General features: G+C 38.3%; 2 protein-coding genes across 2 annotated transcripts in view; both read right to left on the bottom strand.

Moving 5' to 3' along the window:
• synpo (synaptopodin) overlaps positions 1 to 4,979 on the bottom strand; it is a 61,676-nt gene extending 56,697 nt beyond the window's left edge. Inside the window, exon 1 of the mRNA XM_087282028.1 lies at positions 4,949 to 4,979. The gene's annotated coding sequence lies outside the window, so the exon portion shown is untranslated. The remainder of the gene's footprint in view (positions 1 to 4,948) is intronic.
• Positions 1 to 17,761, bottom strand: part of nsd1a (nuclear receptor binding SET domain protein 1a) — a 1,446,438-nt gene that overhangs the window by 984,785 nt on the left and 443,892 nt on the right. The gene's annotated exons all lie outside the window — the stretch shown is intronic.

The following is a 17,761-nucleotide window of genomic DNA, read 5'->3' as shown; positions in this document are numbered from 1 at the left end:
CATAGAAAAGCTAGGTTGCTGCCGGAAGTGGTGTTTGTAAGGCCAGCAGGGGCCGCCCAACCTGTGATCTGTGTGGGTCCTAATGCCCCAGTATAGTGACGGGGACTCTATTCTGCTCAGTGAGCGCCGTCTTTCGGATGAGGCGTTAAACCGAGGTCCCGACTCTCTGTGGTCGTTAAAAATCCCAGGATGTCCTTTAAAAAAAAAAAAGAGTAGGGGTTAAACCCCGGCATCCTGGCCAAATCTGCCCACTGGCCTCTGTCCATCATGGCCTCCTGACCATCCCCATATTCCAATTGGCTTCATCACTCTGTCTCCTCTCCACCAATCAGCTGGTGTGTGGTGTGCGCTCTGGCGCAAAAAAATGGCTGCCGTCGCGTCATCCAGATTGATGCTGCACACTGGTGGTGAATGAGGAGATTCCCTTATTGTGTAAAGCACTTTGAGTGCCCAGAAAAACGCTATATAAATATATGGAAATATTAATTATTATTATTAGTAGTAGTAAAATACCCACAAACTGCCAAGGAATGGAATGGCGCAATGTGCTCATCCTTCCAGGCACTCTCAGTTGAAAACATCTGAACTTTTCATGCTGCGAGTCACGTGACTGACCGATCAGCTTCACACCTTGTATGGAATATGCACCTTTCGGTAGACTTATTATCTCAGACGAACACAGAACACCCAAACACTGCAGTGCTTTTTAAGCTTCTCCATAAATAAAACTTTGTCAGCTTGTCATCCTTTGAGTAAACGATTGAACTTGGAATTGCAGAAATTAAAGGTTTAATTCTCAGCAAACTAACCTGAATTGAAAGATGTAAACTATGAATTATAAGAAATAAATTTTAACTCGCAACTGCAAGAAAGTTAGTTGCAATATTGAAGAAAGTCCAATTTTAAGACATGATGTCAAAGTTGCAAGATGTCAACTTAATTTCCGGGACACGCAACTTTAAAAGTCTGAAGTTAAGTCAAATTTAAGGAATTTCATTCATTCATTTTCTTGTCGGCTTAGTCCCTTTTATTAATCCGGGGTCGCCACAGCAGAATGAACCACCAACTTATCCAGCAAGTTTTTTACGCAGCGGATGCCCTTCCAGCTGCAACCTATCTCTGGGAAACATCCACACACACACTCATACACTACGGACAATTTAGCCTACCCAATTCACCGCATGTCTTTGGACTGTGGGGGAAACCGGAGCACCCGGAGGAAACCCACGCGAACGCAAGGAGAACATGCAAACTCCACACGGAACAGCCAACTGAGCCGAGGTTCGAACCAGTGACCTTCTTGCTGTGAGGCGACAGCACTACCTACTGCGCCACTGCCTCGCCAATTTAAGGAATTTAAATTAGGAAATTAAATAAATTAAGTTGTGAGATGTAAACTTTAAATTCACAAGAAATAAAGTTGAACTTTTTTGTAACTGATGAAACTTCTAAAAAGTTCTTCTGAAAAGAAAAGCCAGGAATTGCCAGATGTAAACTACAGTATAAACTCACAACTGCAAGAAATAAAGTTGAAATTTTGAAGAAAGTATTGTGAGATGACGTCAACAATGCAAGATGTCAAATTGTTTACAAAAAAATGCAGTAATTAAAGTTGCATATCTCTGAAATCAGGCCAGAATAAGAAAAGAGTTATAGATTGAGAGTAATAGATTAAGTTCCAAGATGTAAAATTTGAACTCACAACTACACAAAAAATTAAGATTTTTTCAGGTAAAACTGAAGACACCATCAGAATTGGATCATGTAAACTCTAAACCTGCAATTTCTAAAATAATATTGCAGTTCTGAAGAGAAAAGCCAGAAATTGGGAGATGTAATATTTAAACTCTCAATTACGAGAAATAAAGTTGATTGTCAGAAAACAAATCAGAATTGCAAGATGTAAAGCTTACATTTTATGAAATAAACTCCAAATCGTGAGATGTACGCTTTTAACTCACAAATGCAAGAAATACAGGCACATTTCTAAAAAAAAAAAAAAAAAGCTGAATTTGCAAGATGCAAACTTTGAACTCACAATTGCTAAAAATGAAGGTGTATATCTGACTTGCAAAAGCTAAAGGCAGAGTTGTGAGAAATAAACTGATAAATTGTGAGGGAAAAGGCTCAGAATTTGTACAGTTGAAGTCAAAATTATAAGCCCTCTTATGGATTTTCTTTTTTTCTTTTTCAAATATTATCCAAATGATGTTTAACAGAGCAGGGAATTTTTCACAGTATTTCCTATAATGTTTTTTTCTTCTAGAAAAAGTCCTATTTGTTTTACTTCGGCCAGAATTAAAGCAGTTTTTAATTTTTTAAAAGCCATTTTAAGGTCAAAATTATTAGCTCCCTTAAGCATTTTTTTTCCTTGATTGACTACAGAACATCTACCCTAACTTAGCCTAATTAACCCAGCTAAGCCTTTAAATGTCACATTAAGCTGAATACTCGAAAATTGAAAATATATAGTCAAATATTATGTGCTGTCATCATGGCAAAGACAAAAGAAATCAGTTACTGTATTAGACATGAGTTATTAAAACTATTATGTTTAGAAATGTGTTGTTTCTTAGAAAATGTAACGTGCAAACTCAGAATTGAGAGGGAAAAACACATCAATAGCAGATAAAACTTTATCACCACTAAAAACCTGCGACTCAATAAGTCCTGCAAATGATGACAGCAAATAAAAGCTGTGATCAGATAAAGGTCAGTGACAGATGCTCAGCATGACGTCTCTGCTCAACTCAAGCTCTGCTAATGCATAAGTCATTGCAGTCGCTAAGAAACTCTGGCACTGGATATTTAACATGCTGCTCAAATTCATCACTACAAGAACCACATGATAAAGCCAGAAGATGTCAATGTATTAACTAACTAATATTTACCAGGGTCCCCACTCTACAAGCCAAATGTGAAATTTTCCCCAAAAAAAAAAAATTTCCATGATAATTTTTCCATTATATTTAAAACGTTATGCAGTATTTGTTGTGTAGATCACTAAATTGTGAAACATGACATTTTACCAGCTTTGGTAATTATAATCATTTTGAGTCACTCGTATGGAGCCAGATCAGTCTCAAAAACAATATATTTGCAATAATAACTTGTTTTAAGTTGTGAATTCACAAGTAAAAATAAATAAATAAATAAATAAATAAATAAATAAATAAATAAATAATTCCCTAAATGAATTGAAATTGTGTCCATTTATGAATTGCATTTTGAATTTATGAATCTGATTTACATATTTATGAATTGAGTTTTGAATTTACGAATTGGATTTGCATATGTATGAATGCATGATTTGTGCTTTTTGTATTTGTGTTTCGAATTTATGAATTGGATTTGCAAATTTCTGAATGGTATTTTGAATTTACAAAATGTGCTTTGTGTATGTATGGAGTGTGTTGTAAATTTCTGAATTTGATTTGCATATTTATGAATTGGTTTTTGAATTTATGAATTGGATTTGCATATTTATAAATTGTTTTTGGAATTTACGAATCATGTTTTGTGTATTTATGGAGTGAATTTTGAATTTCCGAATCATGTTGTGTGTATTTACAGAGTGTGTTTTGAGTTTATTTATTAGATTTTGTATATTTATGGAGTGTGATTTGAATTTATGAATTGGATTGTGTGTATTTGTGGAGTGTGTTTTAAATCTATGAATTGGATTTTGTGTATTTATGGATTTGTTTTTTAATTCATTAATTGAATTTGCATATTTATGAATTGTGTTTGGAATTTACGAATCGTTTATTTATGGATTGTGTTTTGAATTTACGAATTGGATGTGTATTAACAAATTGCATTTTCAAATTTTGTAAATGTATTACGTATGAGACTAATCTGGCTCCATATTAATGCACTGAAAAAAATTATTCATTTACTCGTTTCTTTAAGGTAAGTGGTTACAAACAATTTATATTGTCTGAATTTAAACAAACAAATTGAGTTGAACATTACAAAATTTACCTAATTGTTTAAATTCAGCCCATAAAAATGACTTGCAACCACTTACCTTACAAAATTGAGTAAATCCAATGAATCATTTTTTTTAGTGCATAAATATGGAGCCAGATCAGTCTCAAAAATAATACATTCAATTATGTATCAAATATGATGTAGTAGGCTTTATTTGGTTAAGATTAAAGCCTCTCAATGTTTCTCAATGTTCCCTTTATATAAATTACAGAGACCAATGATTCTTGGGTTCAAAAACCTGTAAACATGTAACATGTAAAACACAAAAAATGCCAAAAATAGTGCTGCACATTTGAAGAAATCTAACAGCAAAATAAGCTGCAATAATCATAACAAAAATCCTGAATATTCCATGACTATACTGGGAAAAATAAGTATTTTGTGATTCATGCTTTTATTTTTCCACATTTATTAATGATTTTAAATTGCTTTATGAGAGCTTGATCTTTCTTCCAACACCTTTAAATCATAAAAAGCTCAAAAAAGTGACTTTTATGAACATTTTTAATAGTTTGCAGTGCTATATAGTCTAAATTGGTGTTGAATATTACAATACAAAAACCTTGTAATAAACTGCAGCTCATTTTACACAGATATCTCGCTCTATATTATACATTATACTATTTAAAACTACTTAAAAGTTCAATAAAAGTAACATTGTTAAACTGTAGAGTTGACTTTTCAACATCAAAAGTCCACAGAGCAGAGATCAACATCTCACAACACAAATAAACTTGTGAATCCCAATTCATCAACAGATCGTTTTTGCAATGCATCATAAAACTCCCAATGATTTTCAATGTCTAGACTTTAAAAATGCCATGATATTCCAGAAATCCCATGGAAACTTTGAATTACAAAACCCAGAACTTCATAAACATTGGTGCCGTCTGCAATGCATGAGGATGCAGTCGAGACTCAACAAGCTGAAGAAGAAAACATGAAGCAGACTCACCTGTAGCTCCTCCAAAAGCTGCGGTGTGTCTGTGATGGTTGGTTTGCTCAGCTCTTTTCAGGTCCTCCTTGTGTTTTGTTCACCTCCCCCTCTGTCTTTCATTCTCTCTCTCTCTCTCTCTCTCAGACTGAAAGAAGGGAAAGGGGGTGTGGACGAGCGAGCAGGAGCTGGAACACAGAGAGCTCTTTGTCTGCTTTCTTCATATGGTTTCCTTCAAGCATGCATACTGAACGCATTATACCATTATATATTTTCATATTTAAAGTAGGAACAGCGTGCATTGATTTTTTTTTTTTTTACGCCAGACAGGGGAATGAAATGTAGCAGCACTAAAACTGCCCGTGCTTGTTATAAAAAGTAACCAGTGCGGAGTGTTTTCTCTAGAGGAGAATAAAGTGTATAACACACGAAAGCGTTCGGCAGATCGCTTTCACAGAGCCCCTGCCATGATTCCTGAGCAAAGTAAGACACTTACAGTCTCAATGGGAGCCCATCTAAAGCCGGCTGATCTCCTGACACATAAACAAGGTGTGTGTTGCAGGATAAACACTGTTGGGTAGATTTAATGGTAACACTTTATTATAAGGTTGCATTAGTTGATGCATTGCAATGAGCAAACAATGAACAATACATTTACTACAGTATTTGTTCATGTTAGTAAATGAAAATTTATTTGATGTTAACTCACAGTGTGAAAACTAGGGCTGCATGATATTTGCAAAAACTGACATTACGATATTTTGTATTTCTGCAATATACACTCACTGGCCACTTTATTAGGTACACCTTCCTAGTACCTGGTTGGACACGATTTTGCCTTCAGAACTGCCTTAATCCTTGGTGGCATAAATTCAACAAGGTGCTGGAAATATTCCTCAGTGAACTCATTGTCATGTTCAAGAAACCAGTCTGAGATGATTCACGCTTTATGACATGCTGCGTTATCCTGCTGGAAGTAGCCATTAGAAGATGGTACACTGTGGTCATAAAGGGATGGACATGCTCAGCAACAATACTCAGGTAGGCTGTGGTGTTGACACGATGCTCAATTGGTACTAATGAGTCCAAAGTTTGCCAAGAAAATACCCCCACACCATTACACCACCAGCAGCCTGAACTGTTAATACAAGGCAGGATGGATCCATGCTTTCATGTTGTTGATGCCAAATTCTGACCCGACCATCCAAATGTGGCAGCAAAACTGACCAGGCAACGTTTCTCCAATCTTCTATTGTCCAGTTTTGGTGAGCCTGTGTGAATTGTAGCCTCAGTTTCCTGTTCTTAGCTGGAAGGAGTGACACCCGGTGTGGTCTTGTGCTGCCGTAGCCCATCTGCCTCAAGGTTGGACGTGTTGCCTTTCTATCAGTTGGCCATTCTAACTAGTCTGGCCATTTTCCTCTGATCTCCGGCATCAACAAGGCTTTTGCGCCCACAGAACTGCCGCTCACTGGATATTTCCCCTTTTTCAGACCATTCTCTGTAAACCCTGGAGATGGTTGTGCGTGAAAATCCCAGTAGATCAGCAGTTTCTGAAATACTCAGACCAGCCCGTCTGGCACCAACATCCATGCCACGTTCAAAGTCACATTAATCCCCTTTCTTCCCCATTCTGATGCTCGGTTTGAACTGCAGCAGATCATCTTGACCATGTCTACATGGCAAAATGAATTGAGTAGCTGCCGCGTGACTGGCTGATTAGAAATTAGAGATAATGAGAAGTTGAACAAGGTGAGAAGGTGTATCTAATAAAGTGGCCGGTGAATGTACATTAGTATACAAACACTTTATCATACACACACTCGCTCTTACATGCGCGCACACACATACTCTAACACACACTTTACATCGATTCTTTTACACACATGCACACACTCTCACACACACACACACACACACACACACACACACACACACACACACACACACACACACACACACACACACACACACACACACACTTACTTTTACACACACACATACTCACACTCTCACATACTTTACAGTGTGTACATCCATTCTCACACACACAGACACACTTTTGCACAAATACAGTCACATTAAATCTATCTTACACACCAAGCACACACACTTATACACATGGATGCATATACATACACAGACAGTACACACATTCTCGTGAAAACAAACATACACATATACTGTGAACACACATTTTTGCACACCTACTCAAACACACACTCTCACACACACTTTTCATCCATTCTCTCACACACACACACAATCTTACAAACACTTTTACACACTCAATCTCTCACACACACACACACTCTCTCTCTCTCTCTAACTCACTCTCTTTTGCACGTACACACATACACAAATACTTTCACACATATACATGCATACCCACTCATACACACACACACACACACACACACACACACACACACACACACACACACACACACACAGACTCTCTCTCTCTCTCGCATATACACACATATACACACTTCCACACATGCACACTCACTCTTACACATACTCTTATACACACACTCACGGCCATCCTTTTGAGAAAGTCCCACTAGACTGGTGAAAGAAGAAACTCAATGACAGGCCGAGCAGCTGTGAAGAGAAGAGGGCGTTGGGGAAAAAACAAACATGTTTGCAGAGGCGAGAGACAGAATGAAGGAGTCAGAGACAGAGAATGACTTTTAAACGGTGTTCAATGTACAACCTCTGTCTTTGTATGCACAGATGCATAATTCATATGTCATCGGCATGCTGTTTTAATATGCAATGATTTCAGAAGAACAGTATGCAAACTAACATTAGCATGCATAAGATTGAATTACACTAATATACCTGACAAAAGTCTTGTTGTGGATCCCAGCTGTAAAAGCAACAAATAATGACTTCTAGTTGATCATTTGGAAAAGTGTCAGAAGGTGGATTTTTCTGATGAATCATCTGTTGAGCTGCATCCCAATCATCACAAATACTGCAGAAGACCTACTGGAACCAGCATGGAGCCAAGATTCTCACAGAAATCAGTCAAGTTTGGTGAAGGAAAAATCATGGTTTGGGGTTACATTCAGTATGGGGGCGTGCGATAGATCTGCAGAGTGGATGGCAACATCAACAGCCTGAGGTATCAAGACATTTGTGCTGCCCATTACATTACAAACCACAGGAGAGGGCAAATTCTCCAGCAGGATAGCGCTCCTCCTCATACTTCAGCCTCCACATCAAAGATCCTGAAAGCAAAGAAGGTCAAGGTGCTCCAGGATTGGCCGGCCCAGTCACCAGACATGAACATTATTGAGCATGTCTGGGATAATATGAAAGATCTCACCATACTTTGGTCTTGATCTCATTTATCCTCATAGCATCAACATGGGATAAAAGAACGGCATCTTAACTCTGTCTTTCATGAAGTGTAGTTGTCGTTTAATGTATAGTAAACCGGACTCATTCAAAAGTAGCGTCGATGCACAAAAATGTTATGAATACACGCTACACTTCTGACTGTACATTGTGTTTCTTTTTCTTATAATGCACAGTTTTGAGCTAAGCGACATTTTCATTTGCCATTCACTGACAGTTGGTCAGGCTCAATCAGTTCATTAAACTCCGTTTTTTAAAATCGAAATCAAATGCGGAATATGTCTCCTCATAAAGCCGGCTTATCAGCGTGCTGCTACATTGAAAACATATGATTCGATTCACACTTTCTGATTGGTTCTCGGGATATAGCAGCTTTTGCTGTCAAAGGCAGGTGGCGTTTAGAAGCTTTTGCCAACACACTGTTGTTTTCTGAATGTGCTGGCGCTGGGATTTAGACGATTTGAGGCAAATCTATTTGCAGGGCTCGAAATTAACTTTTTTACTTGGTAGCACCGGTGCTCCCAACTTCAAATATTTAGGAGCACCAAAAAAATTTTAGGAGCACCAGAAAAAATTTAGGAGCATCCACCAAAAATGAATGAGCACCACTGCAAATTGTTTTTTAAGGGATTTATTGTATTTTAAAACAACATTTAATAGGACTGACAAAAACCAGAAACAGCTATCTAACTAATGCTGCGAAGACATTGATATTTGTGTGCAATAATTCCAAAATGAATGTCTAATAATTAGGCCATAGAATATTAATAATGATAAAAAATGACAATAATAGTAACAATGAATTCCATTTCTCACTATGATACTGCCTTGAATGTGCATGAATGTAGGTTATCTGCTATAAAAAGTCTGTTAATTTATGAAAAATAATTGTTTAGTTTGCATCAAACAAAAATGAAGCATTGCAGTAAGGAATATTTATTTTGTACTGCTGTTTTTATATGCATGTCAATTTAATAAATAATATTTCTGCTACAAAACAAACAAAAGATTATAATAAATCATTCAATTCAATGATGAAAGCTGCAAAGCAGTCATCAGTAAATAAATAAAAAAATAAGAATAATATACACCTCAAAAAAGAATAGACAAAAGAAAGTAAGTCTCACTATCACTCTTTAAAAGTTTTGGTTTCAGTTTGTGTCAATTTAAAGGTTCAGTCTGAGCTGATCTTCATTTTTCTGTGTTAGTGGAAAAGCTGGCGAGTCAGCCGACCCAATTTATGCGCAGGCAGAGCAGGATTCTTGCGCTAACCATCGGCGCAATACCGGTCTTTGTTATGAGCCGCAGTTTCAGTGTAAACTTAGTAAAGGCGAGCTTCTTTGGCGATGATATGTACAGTATTAGATTTGACTTTTAGCGGACATTTGCGCTGAACACGCAGTGAATGCAACGCATGGAGATTCGGGCACCTTCTCCAAGAAGCGCATACTCGATTGATCTCAGCTGGCGGATCATTATTCACCACGTGACGTGTCATGATCGCTTTCATCTGCGCCTCAACTTTAGGTGGGGTTTGCAAACCTGTGTGCTTTAAGTTTTTACTCTTCAGCCGTTTGCATTTCCCGTGGTCATAAAAGCTCCTTCCCTGTCATCTGACAGCGCAATACCTTGAGGGATTGACAGCTAATATGAACCAATATAGCGGCAGGGAAGAGCGATTCAGCACGTTTTTACAAAAAATCAAAACAGGTCGCACTACAACCATTATCTGCAGTCGCACTAATGCTCCCAGATATATTATGAGGTCGCATAGATTAATTTTCGGGCGCATATTTCGAGCCCTGATTTGTTGATGGTGTAGTATGTGCCTAAAACATTCACTCAATGTCATTAGCTCATTTATGGTGGATTTGGTGTTTAGCGGCTTTTGCATCTGCACAGAACCTGTCACAGAACAGAATGAAGGGCAAAAATTGCAGTTCAACAGAGTACTTTAATGAAGAAAAAGGTCAAACAAGGCAGTCTGTCGTATAGCGAGACACACAGAGCTGGAGCTTTAGGAAGGAACCTTAAAAGGCCACCCACTTGGCAGTGAGAGAGAGAGAAGGAGGTTGGATGGTCCTGTAAGCTCACTACTGCGCTGAGGTGAACGTTTGACCTCCGGGTGTTGGTAATCTGAGCAATTTATTCAACGATGAGAGCGCACTATAATTGAGATCGTTTAATTTGTACCGACAACGGAGAGCACAGGAGAACAAGACAAGACCTTTGCTGGAAAGAAATACACAGGTTAGTTGCGTGCAAGATGCACTTACGGTACGCACAAAGTTACAATAAACTGACAATGGAGGGAATGAAAGGGAGAGAGATATAGGAATGCCAATAAGGGTAAAGCGAGAACAGGTGACTGGTGATCAGCGCTTGCTGACAGAGCTAACAGCTGACAGGAGGACACAGAGGAGAAGGAGTTACCAATGATCAAACCAGATACCTGACATATCCATCTTCTAATGGTAAAAGTTAATTATTTCTATTGTTTATAATCACACTTGATAACAACAGTCTGCAGAAACACTTTGATTGACATTCTCCCTTTTGTACATGTCATCATAGGGGGAAAGCCCCCCACTAGTGATCATCTCTCCCTTATTAGCATAGGACGTTAGTTCTGTTTGTGAATCTGCCACTATGTTGGCAGACAGGCATTTGTAGCTCCACCCTCTTTTGAAAAGAGCACTATCTCATTTGCATTTAAAGCAACAGCGAACCTAATTGTGTCATTACGGTTGAAGCCTAAAAGGGTCAGTTTCAGAGTTATTAAAGGGTCACGAAACACCAAAACACATTTTTTGAGCTGTTGACAGTCGTATATGTGTCCCACACTGCTAAAAACACTATTAGGACACCTATATTTCACTAAAAAGTGTAAATTGGTTGTTTTTGCGTTATTTCAAGCAAATTCGGATTTCCTGTTTGAAACGAATTTTTGAAGCTGCGTCACGGCCATGAGATAATAGCGTGTATTCCAGCCTGCAGACTGGACGTCTGTGCCAGAGTGAGTCTTATTACGTCTTACAGCGTGTTGCATTAATGCATGAGTAAGGCTTGGGTCAAACCAATCAGCGCGCTCTATTGTGCAACTTCATTAATATTCATTAGCGTCACCGTGTTTACGCCACAGAGACGCCACGTTGTGTTGGCAAAACAAGCGTGAAGTGTTGCTTTTATAGTTTGCTGCCATTAAGTTTTGTTTTCATTTTCTCTCTGTGAGAGCGCAGCTGGAGTCACGTGTGGATTAACAGTGTACGCGACGCTCGACAACAATAACTTGACTTGCGTGTCTAAGGAGGATTATTGTTTACCTGAGAGCTGTTCTCATCTGCAAACGCTGAAATCCGGATTCGCTTGTAGTCTCCTCTTAATAAAGACGCGGCTCTAGTTGCTGGTGATTGTCCTGTCTCTACAGATTTGGTAAGTGAGCCACCAGTGCTCTTTGTTTATTCAGTTTGTTCGTATCGAATTAAGTTAACTATTGCACTGAGTGCAAACATAGCACCGCATTAAGTGACCGGAATAACACACGCGGCTTTCTGACGCTACCTGCCGTGTGCATCTAAGTTTCCGGGAAATGCGGATTTTTTTTTTCTTTCATTCGCCGTGCGGTATCAAACATTGCATGAAAAATGCACGCTTAGATCAGTTCCTCGAATCAAATATCGCGTTTGTCACGAGGGGCATGAATGAATTCCCTGAATGAAAGAGCCAAACTGCAGTTAAAGTCCACCATTTAATAATTTGGCAAATAATTCGACTACAGATGTCCATGTAGGTTAAACACCATCACTTTCTCATGTGTGTGTATTTTGACTGAAACTCGCCCGTGCCCAAATAGACACTCCCACACCCTCCCACTTTAGTTCCTCCGACACTCCCCCCTAAACAGAGCTAGACACGCCCACTTTTCTGACTTTTTCCAAAGTAGAGGTGTGAAAACACCCTGCTGAAACGAGGGGGTTTCATGGCCCTTTAAACCTTATTTGTGTGGTATTTTGAGCAGAAACTTTGCACACAAACTCGCACACACACTCTAGGGACATCAGAGACTTATTTTACATCTTGCAAAAATGGGCATAACAGGTCTCCTTTAAAATTGGCACCGGCCAAAACAATACTCAAGCGTGGATTGCCAGTAGTAAATCAGCTTCTATAGCTGTGATCTTGTTTGTTGATACTTCTCATCATAGGTTCAGTGACCCAGTTTCTGCTAAAGAACAACCCTTACTCTGTGTTTGGCTGAGACGGTGGTCTGAATATAGCTGGCGGCGTCACATATCACCCAGGTATGACATTTCAAAACAGAAGCAAATATTTGACGGATCCACAAAGGAGCTCAATGTTTCAGACTAGAAGGATTTGCTGTGGGTGTTTTTTTAGCTGCTAAGAGACGATTGACATCACAGCTTAGTTTACACAGTTGCAGACAACACGGAGATATCACACAGATCATTTTCCCTGGCAAAAATCCTTACACTGCAAAACAAAAAAAATGCTTTTCACTTAGATTCCTTGTCTTGTTTCTAGTCCAAATATCTCAAAATTGTTAAATCAAGAAGCATTTACTAGACAAGCAAAACATATTAGCTGCGTCCCAAATCGCATACTTATGCACTATTTTACGCCATTTTGTAGTATAAATAGTGTAAGTAGTGTGTTCACATTGAAAACTCTCAAAATAATAAGTGCACTTTAATTACCCGGATGATGCACTCATTCAGCCGCTAAAATGAAGTGTGTAATGATGGACACTTCACGCACTCAACGACCGCAGGTTTGCTTACGTAGCGGAAGGGGCGGAGCTATCTGACGCACATGTTGAATAACTTTATTTATTTTGGATGGTGAAAGCAAAATTCTCCTACAAGAGTGATTATAGCGCCTCCCGATGGTGAATGCGGTTATACTCACGGCAGGTATTACTTGATAATTCAGTCGTTTATTTCACTGATTTGGCAACAGTCAAACGTCATCAGGGAAACGGTTTGAATTTCCGCTTAGTAAAAAAACATTAGTGTGCCATTTGGGACAACACTACATACATATACTATCCTGTTGAGTGTGTAAGTGCATAAGTACATAGTGCATGAGTGCATAGTGTATAGTGTGCCATTTGGGACGCAGCTATTGTCTTGTTTTAGGAAATAATGTAACAAAATTAAGTGAGTTTGTCTTTAAAACAAGCAAAAAAATCATACGTCAAAATGGAAAACAAGATTATTTTGCAAATAACGTAACATTATTTTGAAAACGTAACATTCTGTAGTGCAGTTAGTGATAGTTTCAGGCCATTTGGTGATTTTAGTCTTCATGCAGTAACATCATCTTCATCTAAACAGTCCCTCGCTCGCTGTGTGTGATTTTGCATCATCCTGGACAATTTTAGTGCTTCACACATGTTTGCTGCATATATAAAGCGTCCATGTCTTGAGGTCAGGATGTCAGATTTGATTGGACGGGAATCACAGAATTGATTATTCTACTAAAGATGGATTTATACAGTACTTTCGCCTGGCGTCGCATTTCGGACTGTGCATGCACTTCTGGACAAGACTTTTATACTTGCTGTTCAATAAAACGACTGGGGGCGGTCAAAAGAAACTGACCGTAAAGTCAGACAAATAAACAGAGAAGTGGCAAGTTTCTGGAACTATGTCATATCATTAATATAGTTTAAGATTTTTAAACTAATTATTTTTATTGTTTTTATAAATTATTTTAATAATTATAAGCATTTTTATAATCATTCAAGACCTTTGATGCATCACCTGCTTTTGTTCATATCTCAGACAATTTTACCTATTTATGTTTATTAAAATATTATAGACACCAGAACATGGGTTACTCTACAATTATATTTTGGAAAGAATTAAAGCAAAAAAAAAAAAAAAGCCCACTTACTTAAAAATACAGATGTTTTTTTTTTAGATTAGCCCGCTCCACAGTTCACACATCACTGTCTGGCTAGTTTCTGTCCTCTACTTATGCTAAAAAGGCAGTAAAGGGCCACCATTTCTGACCATTATCACCAATAAAGCCCAGAGAAACAGGCCATCAGTATATTGTAAACCGATAGCTTCAAATATTAATTTCCAGTAATCAAAGAAATAATTCGTTCCTTAATTGTGGTTTTGTAACTATTCAAAATTGTAACATATAAATCAGTGTTAAACCTATGACTGGTGAAAAACATATGTCTATAATTGTGTACCTGGGTCTCCACTTTTGCCATGGCCTCTTTTGGCTTTAACAAACTTATGCTTTAGGTTTTTCCAAACTTTTTAACAAAAACTTTCCTCCTTTCCCACGGCTGTTGCTATTTCTAGCCAAGAATTATTGATCATCTGGTTATCTCTATGATCACGGATCATAATGGTGTCTGTACAGTCGTACCTGATTCAGACAAAATCTCTTCCAAGTGGTTCAAATTCAACTTCAATCAAATGCAGCGCCGCACAAACTGTTCGCTCGAGTCTGTTGCATGCACCCAAATCGAACCTCCGTAAATCCCGTGATGACGTCACATTCGCCCCGCGCACTCAAGTGAAGAAGCAGACACGTCGAGAATAAACCAGGCTTCAGCCAATCATAGTACACTGTAAAGCCTGGTTTTAACTTCTGTGTCGAGTGATCGACGTGACCTACGGCGCATGCCTTGAGTGTTGCTGTGCATTTATACTTCTGCATGCTGTTTGTGTTCCTCTGCAATAACACTTCCGAAACGCTAGCTGGCAGTGAGGTGTTAATGGTCCTCTGTGTCGAGTTTCTTCACTGGTGTTTTGTTTTTTCTAAATGCTACCTTAATGTACAAGTGGCTCAAACTTGCTGATTTTGAGGCAGGAACCGGCGGACGTGCAACAACTTTAACCATGAGGTAAACACAAAACAAAACTTTCCATCCGGAGTTCCTTCACAGGACTCCACACTTGTAAACACTGGCTCCAACAGACTCGCGTTGCTCTCGGTCCCACCCACACTCGTCAGCGCTACCAAGTAGACCACAGAGCTTGCACTACGCGTCATTGCGACGTGTAGTTACATTTTTTTGAGAGGTGCACGTCAGCAACAGCCACGGCGTAGGGCTCTGCGTCCACACATAGGCTGTGACGTAGCATACGTGTGCAATTGATGCAGAAGTATAAATCAGTGTAAGTGCTTTATAGTGTAAGTGTAAACCCTTAATAAAGAGAGTAAGTTAATATAACTTCACATTACCTAATATGCCAAGTTTTTTCATCAAAACTTCAACTTTCTCATTAGGCAGCAAAAAAAAAATTTCATTAATATTTTAAAGTTCTCTGAACTTAGCATTTTTATTTCTTTATCTGATTCACCATGTCTCTGTTTAAAATGATTGGTTGTGCTTGAAATTCTGCCTGGACAATAGAAGATTGGAGAAACGCTGCCTGGTCTGAGGAGTCTTGATTTCTGCTGCCACATTCGGACGGTCGGGTCAAAATTTGGCATCAACAACATGAAAGCATGGATCCATCCTGCCTTGTATCAATGGTTCAGGCTGGTGGTGGTGGTGTAATGGTGTGGGGGATATTTTCTTGGCACTCTTTGGGCCCATTAGTACCTGAGTATTGTTGCTGATCATGTCTATCCCTTTATCACCACAGAGTACTCATCTTCTGATGGCTTCTTACAACAGGATAACGCACCACGTCATAAAGCGTCAATCATCTCAGACCGGTTTCTTGAACATGACAATGAGTTCACTGTGCTCAAATGGCCTCCACAGTCACCAGAACTGAATCCAATAGAGCACCTTTGGAATGTGGTGGAATGGGAGATTCACATCATGGATGTGCAGCCGACAAATCTGCAGCGATGCTATCATGTCAACATGGAGCAAAATCTCTGAGGAATATTTCCAGCACCTTGTTGAATCTGTATGCCACGAAGGATTAAAGCAGTTCTGAAGGCAATAGGGGGTTTAACCAGGTATTAGTAAGGTGTACCTAATAAAGTGGCCGGTGAGTGTATGCGTGTGAGAGTATGTTTGTGAGTGCATGTAAGAGAGTTTGTGCTTGTGAAAAAGGGAATGTGTGTGCAGAATGTATGTTTGTTTACACATGAATGTGTGTGCATGTATGCATGCAAGTGTGTGTGTGTGTTTGTGTGTGTCTGCCCCACTGTAGCCCCCATCTGTGAGCATGTGTGTCTAGACGCACATACATGGGAAACGTTAGAACACATTCTATCAAATGTGAGCTGTTCTTCAGGAGAGTGTGTGGAATGTTCTGGTGTTCTGCTTTCCATTCTGCTCTGTGAGGCCAGTGGTCTGATTAGAGTCATACGCAGCCTGTAAGTGAACCTACCAAACCCCGTCCAGAGCTGAAACCCAATCCATCTGAGCTAAAAATGTTTGATTATGCTACACCGCTGACTGCAAAAAAAACCAATGGGGCGTCCAGGACTTTCAGGAGGTCAGTGACAACAATGTTATCCAGATATCCCAGTCTCACGTAACCATCATGTGTGACTAAACGCTAAAAGGTCAAGTCTCTGTTGCAGAACCGCAGATTTAAAACAGGAAGAGTGCGGCATGTAATGTGACAACCTCCATTTTTCAAAGGTTTTCCCTTGTGGCTTTAGGAGTTTATTTATTTGAAGCTCATTATTCTACATAAATAGACAGATGTGGGGGAAAACTGTTGTTGTGATCTGTTGCATGGAAAATTTCCTAATCAGAACACACAGCACATACAGATTAGTTTGCTAGTAACTACACTGCATAAAATAGCTGTTAATTAACATATTATATTATATTATAATAAAATATTTTAGTTTTTGTTTTGTTTTTCCAGCAGCTGCTGTGTTAAAAAAAAACCATAAAATAATGTTGATTAGAAAGTTACCGTAAAACAATGAATGTTGCATTACAGGAATTTATCGTAAAATAATGGATGATAAATTACAGAAATTTACTATAAATAAACAGATGTTTAATGACAGAAATTTACTCTAAATTAACCGATGTTAGATTATAGAAATTTACCTTAAATCAATGGATGTTTAATTATACTGTAGATATTTACTGTAAAATAATGGCCTTTAAATTACAAAATATTTTCATTAAAAAAAAAACGGATGTTAAATGACAGACATTTACCGTAAAATAACGGCCTTTAAATGACAAAAAATGCACTATAATATAACAGATGTTAGAATACTAAAATTTACCATAAAATAACGGATGTTAAATTACAGACATTTACCATAAAAATCAACAGATGATAAATTACAGAAAATTATGATAAAATAACGAATGATAAATTACAAAAAATTACCATAAATTAACAGATATTTACCGTAAAATAATGGATGTTAAATTACAAAAATGTATCACAAATTAGCAGATGATAAATTACAGAAATTTACTGTAAAACAACGCATGTTAACAGACGTTAAATAACAGAAATTTGCCGTAAATTAATGGATGGTAAA

This window comes from Danio rerio, chromosome 14 (assembly GCF_052040795.2).
Source record: "Danio rerio strain M-AB ecotype USA chromosome 14, GRCz13ab, whole genome shotgun sequence".
Taxonomy (NCBI): Eukaryota; Metazoa; Chordata; class Actinopteri; order Cypriniformes; family Danionidae; genus Danio; species Danio rerio.
Note: the sequence above shows the minus strand (reverse complement) of the source record. Positions and strands in the feature narration are given on the sequence as shown.